Source organism: Anarhichas minor, unplaced genomic scaffold (genome assembly GCF_050575085.1).
Source record: "Anarhichas minor isolate MPS153535 unplaced genomic scaffold, ASM5057508v1 ptg000082l, whole genome shotgun sequence".
Classification (NCBI taxonomy): domain Eukaryota; kingdom Metazoa; phylum Chordata; class Actinopteri; order Perciformes; family Anarhichadidae; genus Anarhichas; species Anarhichas minor.
In genome coordinates this window covers 336,501-342,500 of record NW_027466528.1, presented here as the reverse complement: position 1 = coordinate 342,500, position 6,000 = coordinate 336,501, and the positions used below count along the sequence as shown (strand labels likewise).

The window sequence follows — 6,000 nt, the reverse complement described above, 5'->3', positions numbered from 1 at the left end:
CTGAAAGAGTGCTCTCGCTGCAGTTTCCCTCTACGCAGAGTGAACGCTGGCTGAATTCAGATGGGGGATGAAGCTCGAGGGAAATTCTGCCTGTGCTGGCTCAGAAAAAACGAGGGTCACGACAAGGTCACCGATTTTTCCTCAAACGGAGCAACGTGAGACTTCAAATGAGCCACAGCTGGAGAGAGAAACAACGGCGAATATTGTGGACGAATATCCCTAAGTGATGCTAGGCAATATACCAGTCTGTCGTCTCAGAGAGCCGCTGAGGATGTGGCTTCTCTGTTGTTTAAGAGTCGTTATTATTGCTTTCCTCTTGTTTCCTTTACCTCTGCTTCCCGGAGCTCACACTTCTACTGCCGCCACCCAGCTGTGCAGCACGGGCGGTGATTTAAACCACTTCTCCCAGACGAAGTATAATTATTTGAAAAACAAATGAGAAAATGATGCAGTGAAATCCGCTGATGACTACTGAACCGCAGAAAGGAAATTGTCTTTTTGACCCACAAGAATTAAATTCTCCCCTGCTGATGTCTAATCGGGTCTCTGATATCACTGCCTGTATCTGAGCCTTGTTCCCGCTTGCTATCCTTTACATGCGTCTGATGAAGTGGAGGAATGTGCCTCGGAGGCCTCTTCTAAAGCGTGTTTATGAATTAATTAACCAAAGGGTAATTGTTTCCTGGACCTGAAATTTGGCCGTGTGAATTAACCTTAAATTGATTTAATGTGATGGACGTTCTGCTGAAGCGTCTTCAGCCCTGGGCAATGGGAACAGCTGAGAGAATAATGAGAATTAGATGTGTAGGGGGATGGAAGAAAAATGTAATAAGAGATAAAGATGGAGCATAAATATGATATATCATATTACTTTACTCATGGTCATGCTGAGCAAGACATATCCAGTAGGTTCAAAGCGGGAGTTGAAATTGGTCGATACTAGCTTACGAAAGCACATGTCATGTTTTGTTTTACATAAAGAAACAATGATATATTTTCATATAAAAATATGCCATGTTTTGAATACATTGTTAAATAGGTGCACTAAATAAAAGGGGCTTTAAGGTGCTTTATTATGTTCTAGGAATCCAATCTATTATAAGATTATTGCTGAAATTTTATTTTATAACTTTAGATAAGAGGCTTTCCTGGTCGAGGAAATGTTTAATCAGTTTTCAAAAATCCTCCCCATCTTTTCTCTCAGGTGAATATGATCTCTCCACTGTGACGTACTGCATCGTCTGATTGGGACACTGTCCAGACTCCTTTCCTTATTAACAGGTAGGGATGAAAAGCAACAGCCGAGGATGTGACAGGTGGAGATATACTGTATGTCCATGTGTTAACTGTATAAAACGCTTCAGATATAAAATCCACTACATCCACCTTACATTATATAAATCAAAGCCAAAATGGATGTTTTTCTTCAGGTTTGTGTGCCAGAGCGCAGATCTGAGCGAGTACCACCTCTGCTCAGATTTTCATCTGAATGGCGGATCCCAAATATGGTCAGAGAGGGGAACCGGAACTGCAGGAGCTTCCTTACAACCATGTCCATATTTAGTATACGGAAGAAAGATGATGGCATTTTCGTCCACACTGACATCACCGACGAGCCATTTTTGGGCTGCGGATCAAGCGTCGAACTCCGTCTCTCCTCCTCCTTCTTCGAAGCGGCTCCGGTCGAGGCGTTTCGTTTCATCTATTTTTAGAAACGTGTGCAGAGTCGGCGTGTTCTCCCAGGGCTGCCTGCGCTCCCACATCAATGATGGGGGCGTTTCGCAGACACACACACAGAGCGCAGTAGTGAAAGAGGAGAGGATGAGTGGGCTGACACTCCACACTGCAGTCGTGGAGTAGCTCGTCTCTCCACAAAGGGAGTCATGCAGCAGAGCAGTCGTTCAAACGCTGACAGCGTGGTGTAAATTAAGAACAACTGGGTGAAACACAAGTGAGGCATCTTCTCCTCTTCCTCATCCTCAGCCGTGCTAAGTGATAAACAACAACACTGCATAAACAAGAGTCCCCACGAGGAGACGCGAGTCACTTTATTTTGGGCTGCGAAAGTGAATAATAATCATGTAATCTTTTCTTTTTGTTTTTGTCCTAATTACACAGTTTGAGCACCGCCTGCTCTGGCATGTAAGGGTGTGCACTTGTGTGCTCGTACAGTATACATTGTGTGTGAGTGTGAGTGTGTGTATGTGTGAGTGTATCTGTGAGTGTGTGTGTGTGAGTGTGTGAGTGTGTATGTATCTGTGAGTGTGAGTGTGAATCTGTGAGTGTGAATCTGTGAGTGTGTGTGTATGTGTGTGAGTGAGTGAGTGAGTGTGTGTGCGTGTGTGTGTGTGTATCTGTGTGCGTGTATCTGTGAGTGTTTGTGTGTATGTGTGTGTGTATCTGTGAGTGTGTGTGAGTGTTTGTGTGTGAGTGTGTGTGTGTATCTGTGAGTGTGTGTGTGTATCTGTGAGTGTTTGTGTGTGAGTGTGTGTGTGTATCTGTGAGTGTTTGTGTGTATGTGTGTGTGTATCTGTGAGTGTGTGTGAGTGTTTGTGTGTGAGTGTGTGTGTGTATCTGTGAGTGTGTGTGTGTATCTGTGAGTGTTTGTGTGTGAGTGTGTGTGTGTATCTGTGAGTGTTTGTGTGTGAGTGTGTGTGTGTATCTGTGAGTGTTTGTGTGTGAGTGTGTGTGTGTATCTGTGAGTGTTTGTGTGTGAGTGTGTGTGTAGGCAGCTGAAAATGAAATCTACCATTAAACTGTTCCTCTGCCTCTGCTGCTGTTTCTAAAGTGACACACAGAACTAATTACCACAGTGTTCCAGTAAGTTTCTTTAGATTCCAGCAGCGAATATGTGATAACGTCTCCTTCAGGTGGCTGTGGTACTGACAGCAGGAGTTAAAACATGCGGGTGGGTTTCAGGAAACGGGCATGAAGTGGAATTGAAGCATTCAGATTGTTCTGATTTGATGTCTGAGAATGAATTTACTTTATTGCCTTGTCTTTACAATATAAGCGAAGTGCGTCATTTTTAATGTCTCCAGTCGGGTCTTTATGCCCCAGAGTCAATCAAAGCTAGTACCGCAAACTCGGCAAGATATGGAATATAAAAGAATAAGAATCTGAACCAGTACAAACAAAGCCAAACCCTAAACCGTGTAGATCCTCGGTAGGGCTACAATTAACGTTCAACAAAATCAGTTAATCACTTTCGTAGTTTGGTCTATAAATAGTAGATATAAAATGGTGACAAACGTCAAACAGTGAATCCCAAAGCCCCCAAATATCTTGTTGTGTCCACAACTCAAAGATATTCAGTGTACTGTCACAGAGGAGGAAAAGAGCAGATAATATTTACATTTAACAAGCTGGAATCAGATCATTTTTAAACTCAAAACGATTAATCATTTATCAAAATAGAGTTGGCGATTAATGGAATAGTTGAAAACTTATCGATTAAACTTTGCAGGTCTAACCGTCGGACTCATTATTAAACCTGAATGCTACAGCAGGTACCCGTTAATAATAGTCAATAATAATAAACATTTTAATTCTACTGTAACCTTTTAACATTGTTAACGCGTGTTTCTTCTGACTAGTTTTTAAACTTTCCTTCACTTAATGATGTCATCCTATAAGTCTGGATAGCATCAGTGATGCTAATGAAGTAAGTTCATTTATCAAACGGTCCGGTACTTCTCCGCCCTGCAGCTCACGATGTTCTTCACGTTCTCCATCATGCTCAATTTCTCAAACCCAACTCTCCCTGTCCTCCATATTTCGCCCCGTCACATGCAGTCCCACGTCCTCTGTTCATGTGCTAATGCCATTAGCTGCTGTTCATCTTAACGCTCTGATTCATTACATTACTGCAGCGAGTGAAGCCGGAGGGAATTCTGGCACAAAGACTCTGCCACCTCAGAGAGATCAAGTAGTTTCAAGTCCGGCCCTGTTAATTCGACACCGTCGCGCCCGGACATTTTCCCCTCAACAAAACCCAATTAAATGTACAATTACAAGTCGGCCAATTTTACAAATCTGCTTTTGGTTCCCATCAATTATGAAGTGTGAGGTAAAGCCCTGGTGAGTGATTATCCCCGACAAACACACACACACACACACACACACACACACACACACACACACACACACACACACACACACACTCGTGTACACACAACCCTTGTTATCTGCTAATTAATAAACTAGCAGGCTTAAGAATTTCAACATGTATTTTCTGTTTGCCACAACATTGGCGCTCGATGTTTGCTCTGACGTCTTCTGGAGCAAAATAGGCAGAGAAATCCTGACTTTTAGTAAACCACCACCTCTCATTATTTCATAGTAACTACGGGGGACAGATTCTGACTCATTAGGACTCTCATCAGCCCTCTCCACCAACCATCACTACACAGGTTTGTTTGTCTGATCACAGACATTGCTGTCTGTACTCAGCGAGAGCACAATTTTTAAATCAATAAAATATATACATTGTGTGTGAAATGATTGATTTCTTTAGTAAGTGGCCGTGTAATAAGCGTGATAATAAAGCGTTATAAAACTATGCTAAAAAGACACGTTCATGTGCATCAGTAGAGACGGGGAAAAATGGCGTCCCTGCAACAAATGGCTTCAGAAGTCAGCTCAAGAGTTAAGATTAGGACGTGTCGGAGCTCCCTACTGTCACATGACCCTCCCAATAAACAAATATTCCATCTGCTGGAAGCATCGTCATCCATGGATTGATTTTGCAGAGCTTTTATGTGCATGACTTATTATGTAACCTGAAGTTACAAGGTTATACTCTCTTTGTATTTTGCCAGGTAATCAGCATTTTCTACGGTAATTCACTGGAGACGCGAGGCTCAACACAAGCAATGAAATATGCTCAAGCATCCACAACACAATAAGCATGGTGAGAGCGATCGCCCCTTCATTCTGGACAAATCAAAGCTGCTCTGAGTGCTGCTGATTAGTGGAGACCGCATCAATCCATCCTGCTCAGCCTAGTCTGTCGTTTCACTGGAGGTTCTGCTGAGTCATGGTTAAGCTGCCAGAAAAGGAAAGGAACACAAAACGGGCAACTGCAACATGCATGCAGACAAAAGACGTCAAGAGCACATGTCGTGTGAGACAGAAAGCATGAAATGCACAACAGCAAAGCAACCAAGCTGATGGGAAACAGGGATGTACAGATGTATGGTGGGATATTCTATTGAGACGTTTGCACACCAAGTCAACATTTTTAAATTTAAGTCATTGTGACGCAGAGAAACACTTATATACAGTGTTTTAACGGTCGCAGGACAATTTATGATTTATGATGTTAGTTGTAAACATCTGCACAAAGAACACAAAGTTGTATTTACTTTCTAACTTCTCACATTTTCAGACTAAAATAACGGTGTTGCGATTACTTTACTCGAGTGGTTTTTAATAATTAAACATTTAAGATGAGTCATGGGTTGTACGCTCATTAAAGCTGCAAGATTCAAGCAGGAAGTGGACATCCGTGATCCGTGTACGAATTATGGAGTTGAAGCTGGATGGAGGGATAGTAATGAGCTTTTCACTATTCACAATTAGAGTGGGCACACAAGCTCAGCTGAGCATTTGTCAAAGAGACACGGGGAGGAAAAATGAATTGATGAGGATCGAGAAAAAGTGCAAGGGAGAATCCAAAAAGGTCTCCTCATGAATAATGAATGCTGCTTTTATATCCTCCTCACTTGCCACGGATATCCCTGTTTTGCCATCCTCTCAGCATCCCTCCCTCTGCTGTGCCGTTTCAGTCCACGCCTGCTATCTTAAGTCCCATCAGGGTGAAAGAACAAAGAGGATGCAGCGATCCAGGGCTAACGCAGACCAGTCACACTCCTCGCCATGTGAGGGGTCAACAACTATGACACAACTTTGCACAGAGCGACACAATAATATGCTTACTTCAGACAGATGTTCCTACCCGTGTATCTGCTAGAAATGGGCCTTCAATTCTCTCCTATG

At 42.8% G+C, this 6,000-nt stretch overlaps 1 protein-coding gene across 1 annotated transcript in view; it reads right to left on the bottom strand.

Moving 5' to 3' along the window:
* Positions 1-6,000, bottom strand: part of baiap2b (BAR/IMD domain containing adaptor protein 2b) — a 50,270-nt gene that overhangs the window by 22,374 nt on the left and 21,896 nt on the right. The window lies entirely within an intron of this gene.